This window comes from Zootoca vivipara, chromosome 4, assembly GCF_963506605.1.
Source record: "Zootoca vivipara chromosome 4, rZooViv1.1, whole genome shotgun sequence".
NCBI classification, from domain to species: Eukaryota; Metazoa; Chordata; class Lepidosauria; order Squamata; family Lacertidae; genus Zootoca; species Zootoca vivipara.
In genome coordinates this window covers 56,436,171-56,449,139 of record NC_083279.1, presented here as the reverse complement: position 1 = coordinate 56,449,139, position 12,969 = coordinate 56,436,171, and the positions used below count along the sequence as shown (strand labels likewise).

At 39.7% G+C, this 12,969-nt stretch overlaps 1 protein-coding gene across 8 annotated transcripts in view; it reads left to right on the top strand.

Moving 5' to 3' along the window:
- The window catches only part of LOC118084639 (uncharacterized), a 218,166-nt gene that overhangs the window by 141,886 nt on the left and 63,311 nt on the right, over positions 1-12,969 (top strand). For 3 of the 8 annotated variants that reach the window (XM_060273634.1, XM_060273631.1, XM_060273632.1), the window contains one exon: positions 6,156-6,219. The exons of 3 other annotated variants lie outside the window; for them this stretch is intronic. The gene's annotated coding sequence lies outside the window, so the exon portion shown is untranslated. Of the gene's footprint in view, positions 1-145; positions 327-6,155; positions 6,220-12,969 lie in introns of all 8 variants that reach the window. 2 more of the 8 variants (XM_060273633.1, XM_060273635.1) reach the window with 1 other exon arrangement.

Genomic DNA, 12,969 nt, shown 5'->3' with positions numbered 1-12,969 from the left:
CTATCACTATATTATTTACTTTTTTTGTTAAGCATGCTTAGAAAAATAAAGACCTTGTTGTTAGAACCAAGTAAAAAACAACAAGTAGGCAAATTAATGGTACAAAGTGTTTGTTTATTTATTTAATATGTTTATTTATTTAAAGGTAAAGGGACCCCTGGCCGTTAGGTCCAGTCATGGATGACTCTGGGGATGTGGCGCTCATCTTGCTTTACTGGCCGAGGAAGCCGGCGTACAGCTACCGGGTCATGAGGCCAGCATGACTAAGCCACTTCTGGTGAACCAGAGCAGCGCACAGAAATGGCGTTTACCTTCCCGCCAGAGTGGTACCTATTTATCTACTTGCACTTTGTGTTTTCAAACTGCTAGGTTGGCAGGAGCAGGGACCAAGCAACGGGAGCTCACCCTGTTGTGGGGATTCTAACCACCGACCTTCTGATTGCCAAGCCCTAGGCTCAGTGGTTTAACGCACAGAACCACTCGCGTCCCAATTAGTATCATAGAATCATAGATTTGTAGAGTTGATACCCCCGGGTCATCTAGTTCAACCCTTGGCAAGGCAGGAATCTCAACTAGATTATACATGACAGATTGTCATCCAAGCATTGCTTAAAACCTCCAAGGAAGGAGAGTCCACCACCTCTTGTGGAAGTCTGCTCCACTACTGAACAGTTCTTACTGTCAGAAAGTTCTTCCAGATGTTTAGTCAGAATCTCCTTTCTTGTAACTTGAAGATCCTAGCCTTGTTCCATGCTTCATATGACAGCTCTTTAGATATTGGAAGATGACTAGCATATCTCCTTTCAGTGTCTCTGCAAGGCAATCATGGGGAACTTTGTCAACAGTCTTACTGAACTCAAGATATACTATGTTCACAGCTTTCTCCTGAGCCACAAAAATAGTAACTATCAAAAAGGAAAAAAAGAAAGGAATGAGATTCGTCTGGCATGACTTGTTTTGAGAAAGCCATGCTGGGTCTTAGTAATCACAGCATCTTTTTCTAAGTGCTCAAGGACTAACCCTTTCATTATCTGCTCTAGGTCATTTCTTGGTATCAGTGTGAAGCTCACTAGTCGGTAGTTACCTGGGTATTCTTTTCCCCCCTTCTTGAAGATGGGAACAATATTTGCCCACCTCCAGTCTATAGGGACCATACCTGTTCTCCAAGAATTTTCAAAGATAATAGACAGATTCTGCAATTACATGCGGATGGGGTTTCTGTTACTTGTCTTTGTGTATGACAGCTGGTAACACTCTATCCTTATGATGATGTATGATTGGACAGTAAACTAATCAACTATCCTTTGTCATTGGTAGTAGACTGGGAGCAATAGAATACAAATTAGGGAGATCAGAAAGCCTCCATCATATGCCAATATAATAATGTTTTATAAAACTGTGGCGTGACCACACTTGGACTACTAAGTACAGTTCCAGGCAGTTCATTTTTAAAAGGACACTGCGTAACTGGAAAAGGTTCAGAAAAGGGCAACCAAAATGGCTGGATGGAGCAACCCTTTTTATGAAGATTTTTATTTTTATTTTTAAAGGGTGAGCTTGGGGGAAGTGTATAGTGTAGAGAAGTGAATTGAGGAAAGTTTTCCTCCCTCATAATATTGGAACCCAGGACTGTTGAACGTTGGAAGATTTGGGGCACACAAAGGAGGTCCTTCATACAGTACAATCCATGAAATTTGCTCCCACAAGATGAAGTTATGGCCAACAACTTGGCTGGCTTTAAAAACAGGTTACACAAATTGATGGAGGGTAAGGCTATCAGTAGCTACGTGTCTTGACCAGGATTCCCTTCCCCTATGTCTCTTAGTGAGAGATTTCACAGTAGCTTTGGTGCCCCGTCTTGTGGAAACTGGACACTGTACTCTTCGAATGGGAACTTGTGTTATTTCAATGTGGGAAAATCATATTTATGTGACAACATCATGTTAGTTTAGTGATGTTATATTGATTTTGAACATGATGTCGTATAGCAGAAGCTGATACTTGTGTCGGTGCAGACTATTTCAAGCTAAAGTTCATTCTGAAATGATAACTGTAGGGCCCTTGATGCAAAATATCATATTAAAAAATGTCATGTCAGAATACCTCTTGGGCACTTTATCAGGTCAAAAAGTCTGATCAGAATTCTTAGTCCATTAACATCTTGACAATTACTTTGGCTGATTTTTACATTAATGCCTTACATACATTTATTACAACTTGCTGGTGTACACTTAAGTTCCTACTATAATTTGAATTAGGGTACAGCAAAAATTTTATGTCACTTTTTACAATAAAAAGGGAGTGTACCCCTGTTGTCAAGGCAACTAGTCCATCACTTCCCAGTGTTGCAAGGCATAGAGCATATTCCAAAAGAATGATTTGGTTTGCCACATAATCACAACTGATAAGGATCTTATAAGGATCAGAAATTCAGTTCCTCAAGCATCCAATTTATTTATTCCTCCTTATTGTACTACTAAGTACAATGCTACTTAGACCGTAGCATTGTACTTAGTAGTACAATAAGGAGGAATAAATAAATTGGATGCTTGAGGAACTGAATTTCTGATCGTTACCACCTTCTCCTGGATCTCCCAGATAACCTCCACCTGGAACAATGTGGGGATTGCAATGTAGTTATTCTTCAGATTTCACAGATCTCCAAATTCTGTGAATTCTTGGCTCAAAAAAATGGCAAGTTGTATTAAAAATATTTTAGGAGAAAATATGTTTTGTGTTGTGTAAAGTCAAAACAATATGTGTTTAAATATGTAATTTTAATAAAAGAAAAATATATGTGTATTTACATACTAATTTCATGCAGAAAACATCAGTACAGAAATGGGATGGAAAAACTAAATGAATGAACATATGTGAAATTGAAACAGGCAAAAAATAGACTGACAGGGCCATTTCAAATTATCATCATGTAATCATTGTTTCAATTAATTGTATGTAAATTTGCTCAGGATTCTTCTAGTTTGATCCACCCCCACATTTTTCAGCAGATATTAATTATATATTTTTTGTTATTAATCTTTGACCATTGATTTTCTGTATTGTCTATGAGCTTTAATCATTAGTTTTCATTGCACAATATTAATTCCTTGGCCCAGTGTTCTCTGAGCCCCCCAAGAGGAACAGACAGTGGCTGAGAAAGTTCAAGAGCAAGCGGCTGCATTCCTATACTGTACTTGCTTGCTTCAGAGTCCCAGTGAACTCAATTGGGCTTCCTCCTAAGAAGGCACACATAGGATTACATTTTGACTGTTGAAAATCAGAGAAAAGAAAAAGGAGGAAGCCTAAAAAAAAAATATGTATAGCGAGAAAAATAATGACAGGAGGAGAATTTTGTTTGAAGATTCAAGAATATTTCTTATAATTAGAAGTCTGACAATTAGCTATTGAAATCAAATATGTTGAAAATCAAATATGCATAATCTTCCCCTTCCTCCATTCTTAGCCTTTGTTTCCCTCTTAGGGTTGTCAGATCACAGGGTTGCAGAGGCAACAGAAGTCTCTCAATTGGCTGGATTCCCCTTTTATACAGCAGCCATGTCACTTTCTAGATCTAATAATCCTAGGCTCCTTTGCCTTCTGTCCCTAAGTCCTTCAAACCTCCCTTAGGGTGCAATCCTATCTCCACTTACCTAGGAGGAAGCCTCATTACTCAGCAGGATTTACTTGTGAGTCAACATATATAAGAGTACACTATTCATTTATCTTTCCTCTTCCTTCATGTCCATACCAAAAACCTGAGGTTTTAGCCCAGATCTACTTTCTCATCAGCTCCCTTATTTCTTTGTCCCTACCACATTTGTCCCTTCCTCAAGTTTTACCTTTCCACATTTCGTTTAGTCAACCTCTTAGCCGGCCGCCTGATCACTGTTTCTAGTCAGCCTCATAGCCGGCCGCCTGATCACTGTCCTCATACCACCACTCTGACCTTAAGCGCTACAAGGCTTCTACAGATCTCATTTTTATCCATTTTGGGTCTCCTTTCCTTCTCTTTCAGTTATTCTTTCTTCAGGTTCCTGTTTCTCAGCCCATGTCTCACTTGCTCCCGTGCTCCAGCCTCCTTAGAATTCACACATCCTGGGCTTTCTTTCCAAAGTACAGCCCACTCCTGCCATTTCTTTAAAGCAAGGTTAAATCCTATACTGCCTGACCCTGGTCATACTTGCTGGAACAAATAGGTGTTTAAGCCCAACAACCACTGGAAGGTCACTGCTTCCCCATCCCTGTTTGAAATGATAATAGTAGCAAAACTGACAACTTCATTTTCCTTCACTGAACCTGAGCTGGGTGGAAACTACACACATATAAAAACCATTCTGAAAATGCTTTTTTTTAAAAAAAAAAAAGAAAAGAAGAAGAAGAAGAAGAAGAAGAAGAAGAAGAAGAAGAAGAAGAAGAAGAAGAAGAAGCGTTTTTAAAAATACAGTACATTGAATTTTCCATAAGGCTCACCATCGCCATCTAGTGTCACATTGTATATCGCACTTTAAACATTTTATTTGTGGCTGTATAGCTGAGTTCCTGAACTACAAACATTGTAATAACTTTGGGTCAAACTACCCACTACATTCAGTGCTTTTCTTTTTTTGCATTTAACATGATTGTTTGATAGAAAACAAACAAAATAGGTGTAGGGACTTTGGAAGATGGCAAGTGGTTTAACCCTTTCCTTCCTCACCATGACCCCACTGAAAATCCCAATGGGAGCAAATGGCAGGAGAGGCGATTTTTGTTGAGACTGTGGCAAGGAGGGAAGCCGACCTTTCCTGCAACAGTCCCAGTCAGGCTTGGCTACACCTACTGATTTGGTGCTATTGTTGTTAAGGTGAATTGCAAAAACAAATGTAATGCCAAATGTAATTATAAACTTCATGATCATAATTGTAGCTCAGCCAGATGGAACTGGAAGGTTCTCTGACACAAGCACAGTACAATATTGAAGCTTAGCCAATCTATGACAGAGGTGTTGCTATGGCATGGTCAGTGCACTACAGCCTGTTAGCCTCTCCACAGCTCCTTTTCCTGTTAAGGACTTACTTTTCAGCTCCTCCATGTAAAATGATGGATGAAATCAGATTTAATTTAGTGTTGATTCACCACAGGGCTTACACATTTTCAGTTCACATCCTTCTTAGGTTAAAATTTGAAATTCTAAATTGCAAAAAGCATTTGTTTTCCATTGATATTACTTTCAAGTAATAGTTTATCTTAAGGGAGTTCATAGCTGTATACTTAAAGAACTTCAGCTGTAACTTTTTGGCTTGTATATCACAAATTGTATACATATGTGTCTAGTCCTCCTTCCACACATCTGCATGTTCACGCCCATCCGAGTAGGAACCACACAACACACGCAGAAGCAGCCTTTCATGCCACACATACCTAATTGGATGAGGGCCAGATGCATAAGTGTTTATTAATGAATTAATTTTAAATACTGCTTAATGCCAAGATGACTTCTAAGAAGTTTCCAAAACAGGAATGCCAATTGTATGACATTGGTAACAATACAGAATAGTTAAAATGAGAACTTAATTAAGATGCCCATTAAAATAGTCCAATTAAAACATTAAAATGTAAGCATCCATACAAAGGCATGCAATGAAACAATTCCTTTAGAAACAGCACATAAATTTTAAAAGGAGACTTGGGCCAAGAGTTCAAGGGAAAGCGAGGAGGTTGCCAGTTCAGATGGGTCCTCTCGTTTCAGCAGGAGTTGAGTTGCTTTCCACAACTCTGGTGCCACCAGTAAATAAGCCTGCTTCCATGTCCCCACAAGCCATTCTCTAACCTTGTACAGTATTATATTTTTGACCTTCACTCGTGATTCCACTCTTATGTAACCCAAACAGCAGCAGATTTGGAGTATATACAAAGTTTGCAGAAGCACATAATAATTTTAAGCAGAACCATCCATAAGCCATGTCCCAAAGGAGGACTGGTCCTAACCTGCCTTTAGGTGTGCTACTAGCCTACCAAGTAGACTTAAATCATAGCAAAGTCTTGATTTCCTATTAAAATATCAAAGCACATTGAAGATGTTGTTTTACAATGAAGCGCTGGATTATATTCACAGAAGATTGCTGAATGAGTTATTTGGTGACTCTGCTTACCTGAATTCATTTCACCTTTTTTAGATGTCTGGGTGCCTTGAAGACATTTTTTAAAAGAGCTAGATTTCTGCCATTTCAGAAACTGGAGGTAAGCTCATAATACCCTTATTTTAAAGTATAAATAAAAGTATATGTGGAGTGGTGGCAACTTCACACTATGTTGTCCTCAGGCAAGTCACATTCAGTGGGCTTTTTAGACTGCACAGTGAAGGGCATGCTAATGGGGAAGCCTCTCATGATCTCTGGCCTTGCTAAGCTAGCTAGTTATTGAGATCAACTATTCTGGTATCTGAGTGGAGTCTGGAAGTGAAGCCTGGTATGCAAGAGAAAGGAGCTAAGAGCAGACCCACAACTTTTGTTTTAATTTTTTAATCCCACCTTTCTTTCATCTTGTACCCAAACTGGTGTACAAATGTTTCCCAGACAGTCGTGCATCCAGGCATTGACCACACCCAAACCTGCTTAGCTTCAACGAGATGGTGGCCTCCTGTGCCTTCAGACCATATCTGTGATGTGGCACCAGCAAGCAGAGCCCAGTGGTTTTGGTGGTCTAGCAATTGGGCCTAATAGCATTTCATACCCTCCAACATTTATCCAATGGAAATAGGGACGTCCCATTTACTATTTATACCCTACACATCTTACTGGATTGCCCCAGCCACTCTGGGCAGCTTCCAACATCTATAAAAACAGTAAACATTAAAAAAAACTTCCCTTTACAGGATTGCCTTCGGGTGGCTCAGGGGTCGGAAAGCTCCATACCCTCCAACATTTATCCAGTGAAAATAGGGACATCCTAAGGAAAAGTGAGACATTCTGATATCAAATCAGAAACCAGGATGGCTTCTCCAAAACAGGGACATCCCTGGAAAATAGGGACACTTGGAGGGCCTGGTATTTACTTAATAATTCAGGAATTTATAAGCCAAACTTGCATACAAAATATAACAAGGCAGAATACAACATATTAAAAAAAAGTCTGATCCAGATTTGGCTAAAAAATCCAGATTTGACTAAAAATCCATTTTTTAGGTGTTAGTTTTGGTCTGTGAAGCCCCACACAGCTCCTTTGATGACCCTATCATGGGCTACTTTACATGTAGTTATGGTAGTATTCATAAAGGCACATACAAGTGCTATATGCATACAATACTATTTTATTGTATTAATTTTCAAGAACTAGACTGAGCTATATTTTGGCTTGCTGTTTATAGCTGTTATTTTGGATATGCTGGTATTAGTTTTCATAACCATGTTGAGTATGCAATATAGATCTAAAATTGTCAATTCTCATATGTTTTAAATTTTGGCATCATCACAGAAGTCTTGAATTGATGTCTGTAGGCTGGGATGTGTCACATTCAAGGTTCACGGACCCATTATGGTGATGAAATATTTCCATATGCAGTTGAAACTGCAACTCATTAATATTCAATAAAGTAAAATAAAATACTATAAATGTACCACATGCTTGATTTAAGGTTAGCTATGAGTGCATAGCTTGATCTACATTAGCTAGTCATGCTCCAGAAACAGTTCTGAAGGTTAAAATCAATTTTTTCTTGCTACAGTTTCAAACACAAAGAATACATTGTTTTCTTCACATGTGGCAACCATTTGCGTTTATATTAAGTTGAAGTGACTGCCATCTAGTGGTCCAAAGAAATCAGTTCTCATACAGAATATGTGCTGTATTGATGCAGGTTATTTCCTTACTATACAATGCATGTTGTGTTTTACAGCCATAGCATAGCTGCCAAGTTTTCCCTTTTCTCGCGAGGAAGCCTATTCAGCATAAGGAAAAATCCCTTTAAAAAAGGGATAACTTGGCAGCTATGCCATAGGCCTGTTGCTTACATGCTTATTCTTCAGGATTTTCTGTAGTGACTATGATGGCTACATTTCCCACAATGTTCCTTTGGCATAAAGAGATCTTTATGGAATAATGTGAAATGGTCTTCAAAAGAGTGAAATTTCTCAGGACACAACTAACAGCAATCTAGTTTTTATTGTTCCAAAATATATTTCCTTTTCCTTTACATAGTGGCTCCAGAATGGGCTACTTTCCTGCAAAAATTTGTGTGCAAACACACACACACACACACACACACACAATCAACCAATCTTCATCACAAAATACATTTCTGGTAGGTATTTCTGCTAGAAAAGGGATTTGGTGTATTGATGTGTTATGAGAGAAATTCCCATGAAAGCGGAAGAAAGTTCCATTTTAAAAAAAACAATTGCAAACTGTGGAAGGAAAAGAGATGAAAAGGTGAAAGGCAAGGGCTTATGGAAGAAATTAAGAAAATGCAGTTTGTTTTTAATATAGCCTGGTGTGTTAGATTCAAACTACAAAAACCAGCTAGTGTGGTTACAGTTATATAGAGTGTCCGGCCTGCAGGGCATAATAAATGGAACTCTTATTTATAGTTTATGTCAAAGGAAGTAACCTAAAGATGCAAAGCCAAAAGAAACACTGCTCTTCTGCTAAAGTTTAATTTAGGAGTTAATATTATCCATGGATAATGGATGTTGTTAAAGAATCATATAAGGATACCTATAATTATACCTACTCAGCTGTATGTCTAATTGAGTTCAATGGGACTTACTCCCAGGCATGTGAATATTGTATCATAGCCTTAGAACACAAACATCAATACCGGAAGCCAGATGGATATTTAAGAACATTAGAAGATTCCTTCTGAATCAGACCAAAGCCCATCTAGACCATCATTCTGTTCTCACGGGTGTCAACCAGATGCCCAAGGGAAGCCTGCCAGCAGGGCTGTACTCTCCCCACTTGTGATTCCCAGCAACTGCTATTCAGGGGCATATTACCTTGATAGCGGACGTGCTAGCTAGCCATCATGGCTAGTAGCCACTGAAAGCCTTAGGCTGCATCAATAGTTCTGGGTTGCGCAGCTCAGTGGGAGAGCAATTGCTTTGCATCCAAGAAGTATTCTGCTCTGGTCAGACCTCACCTGGAGTACTGTGTCCAGTTCTGGGCACCACAGTTCAAGAAGGATACTGAAAAGCTGGAACGTGTTGGAGGGCAACCAAAATGGTCAAAGGCCTGGAAACGATGCCTTTTGAGGAACGGCTTAGGGAGCTGGGTATGTTTAGCCGGGAGAAGAGAAGGTTAAGGGGTGATATGATAGCCATGTTCAAATATATAAAATGATGTCATATAGAGGAGGGAGAAAGATTGTTTTCTGCTGCTCCAGAGAAGCTCCAGAGAAGCGGACATGGAGCAATGGATTCAAGCTACAAGAAAGAAGATTCCACCTAAACATTAGGAAGAACTTCCTGACAGTAAGAGCTGTTCGGCAGTGGAATTTGCTGCCAAGGAGTGTGGTGGTGTCTCCTTTGGAGATCTTTAAGCAGAGGCTTAACAGCCATATGTCAAGAATGCTTTGATGGTATTTCTGCTTGGCAGGGGGTTGGACTGGATGGCCCTTGTGGTCTCTTCCAACTCTATGATTCTATGATTCTAAGTCCTAGGCTCAATCCCTGGCATCTCCAGTCAGCACTGTGAAATACATGGGCAGCTGCTACCAGTAAGCATAGATCAAGGATGACTAATTCATCCTTGTATTATAAATCCCACCATCCTATTAACTTACTGTATTTGGTTCACTTGGAAACTTGAGTTTTGTTAAGTTACAAAGGGAAGGGGCATAGTTGTTTGCCCTGACCTCCTTATCCTGTTTTTGAACTTGCTCGGTTGCTTTATTCACTTGCTACATTGATGTGTTGTCACTAGGACTTCCTGGGAGTGGGCTCCCACCTATTTTGTTCCACATTTCTAGCACTGGCTAGTTTTTCCCAGGTTCTGTTGCAGCTAGTTAGAGCAGAAGGCGCTCATCTGAAAAACACAGGTAGTAAATAATAGTAAGTAGGGATTTGAAAGAGGGAGGGACTTTAAAAAGTTTAGCTCCCTTGGAAATGTTTTTTTTCGGGGGGGGGGGGTGTCAGACAGTGGGTAGAGATGAAGTGGGGATTAACTTCCCATGAAGATTTTCTTTTAAAATTGAAGCTCAATTTAAACTGATTTAATACTGAACTGAAATCTGAAACTTGGACTTTGTCAGAGGCCTATGCTATTGGCCATGTTTGCTGTGACTTGTCAGAGTCAGAGATAAACAACACCTGGAAGGCCACAGGTGTTTAACCCAACCTTGGTGTAGGCAATATTGACATAGAAGGACTTATGATGTGACTCGGTATAAGATGACTTGGTATAAGATGACTTGATTGGGAATATTAGTTACAGCCAGAAATGTACCAAATTTCTTGTGACAAGTTCCTTAACGTTGTAGCAAATGTGCAGTGATGTTAGTTTGGAAAGTTTCCTTCAAACTCTGCAGTTTCACAATTGTATTAAAGTCCTTTCCCCCTTCAGAAAATGTATTAAATTATATTTTGGGGAATGCATAATTAAGTAAATTATCTAGAGAATACAGGTTCATGCCCTGTTTCTGCTACAGACTGATTTCCAGGGAGAATCTGTGTCAGGTGATTCAACAGTCTACTTTATAAATTGGCTAACTGAGTTGCTAGCTCAGGCAGCCACTCCTCTTGGACAATAAGACCTAGTGATCTATTTTATGGGATCCTTTCAAATGAAGTGTGAAAGACGAATATTATTTTTTCCAAGAAGAAGTTAAGCAAAATAAATGGAGGAGAATCATTTATCTGTTCTCCTTCCAAGTAGTTTTCAGCAGAAGCAAAAACTACACCCCCAAATTCCATCAACTTCATAATGTAAGACTACATCTCATCCATTTGAAAATGAATGTCATACTTTTATCCAAATATCTTTAAATGGCGCAATTTGTCATTGAACTATATTGACTTGAAAGTAGTTAAAGACTATGAAATGAATAGCTTTATTGGGGATTTGTTTGGATAGAAAAGCCATATGGATATAAAGTTTACATTTTAAGCATACTGAACCTTTTAGTAACTCCAGGATTATTTTTTCTGGCAAAAATGCAAATATGTGTGGCAATTTTATACCTCATTCATAGCTAACACTGACTACTCCCGCAACACCTGAAGAAGCACACCAATGTTTGAATTGCTGGGAAAATGTGATATTCTAGCGGATGAGATACTTCTAAAAGAAGATCTCTGGATGTCCCACAGCAAAGAGGAATGGAACTGCATTCCTCAAGGGGGAAAGTTGTTGATTTGGCACATCCTAACACTGTTTACTGTGAAGTCAAATTCTATGCACTAGGAAGCCTCACTAAGCTTGATTAGTAAGTATTACTAGGCTCCTATCCCATGCTTGCTTATTCACAAGACATCTAGGATTGTGTAGTTTTATTATTGTACATTAGAAGTTATATCTGGTCATGAGGTCATACCGTAACTTTTAATGATCATTTGTCTCTTCATACATCTGTCCCACAATCTCCAGATCATCACAGCATCATCTGAGTTAAAATGCAACATTATTTATAGCTATAAAAAGAGAAAAGAAAAGCAATTAATATGTGGAATGAATTACATATTATGGGGTTGTGCGCTCATCTCGCATTATTGGCCGAGGGAGCCGGCGTATAGCTTCCAGGTCATGTGGCCAGTATGACAAAGCCGCTTCTGGCAAACCAGAGCAGCACATGGAAACGCCGTTTACCTTCCCGCTATAGCGGTTTCTATTTATCTACTTGCATTTTGATGTGCTTCCGAACTGCTAGGTTGGCAGGAGCTGGGACCAAGCAACGGGAGCTCACCCCGTCACAGGGATTCGAACTGCCGACCTTCTGATCAGCAAGCCCTAGGCTCAGTGGTTTAGCCCACAGCGCCACCTGGGTCCCCCCTTCCATTCCTAGTTGTGGTCAAAATCCAATGCCTATTCAAGCTTTTTGTTTGCACAAACAATGCGAATCATGTGGGGGGAAGTGGAGTTTAAAGTGGTGCTAGCCCCCATGTTTCCATCCTCATAACTGTCTGCAGGTCAGAGGCAAATATCCAGAGTGGAAAACCTTTTCTACTCAAGTAGGCTTGATTTAGAACCCTGGAACATAAGGATTCTAAATTGTATTAGAGGCCTCCATAAATGGACGTTATACTACCAACCTGGTGAAGGGCAATGAATTAATTAGAATGCCTAAGCAGGATTCTAGCAATGCGATTTTTATTATGTCACATTTGCATTTCTTCTGTGGACTCTGCCTTGTGCAACACTAACTGTGCATCTTCACATTCATTAGTGATTAACTGCTGGTTCTTTTAAAGATCACCATAACTTGCCACCATAAATTCAGGGTTATCAAATTCTCTCTTTTCTTCATTTTGAGGCTTGATTTCCATCTATGTTAAATATGTCATACAGACCAATATGTACTTCCTATAATTCAGTTTTGGATGCTACCTTTGTTTCTTACACTGTAATTTAGGGGGAGCTGACACACAGAAAGTGCCTGGCCTGTGCATTCCTGATCCCCCCCCCCCAGGTTTTGAATTGTGTTCACACCTGGAACACCAATGAGGAAAGTGAGGAGCGTTTTAGATACAAGTTGTGCCCCCTAAAAATGGTTCATCATGTCTTACTGTGTCTCTGTAAAGTCAAAGGTGGATGTGCTTGTTGTTTAGTCGTTTAGTCGTGTCCGACTCTTCGTGACCCCATGGACCATAGCACGCCAGGCACTCCTGTCTTGCACTGCCTCCTGTAGTTTGGTCAAACTCATGTTCGTAGCTTCGAGAACACTGTCCAACCATCTTGTCCTCTGTCGTCCCCTTCTCCTAGTGCCCTCAATCTTTCCCAACATCAGGGTCTTTTCCAAGGATTCTTCTCTTCTCATGAGGTGGCCAAAGTATTGGAGCC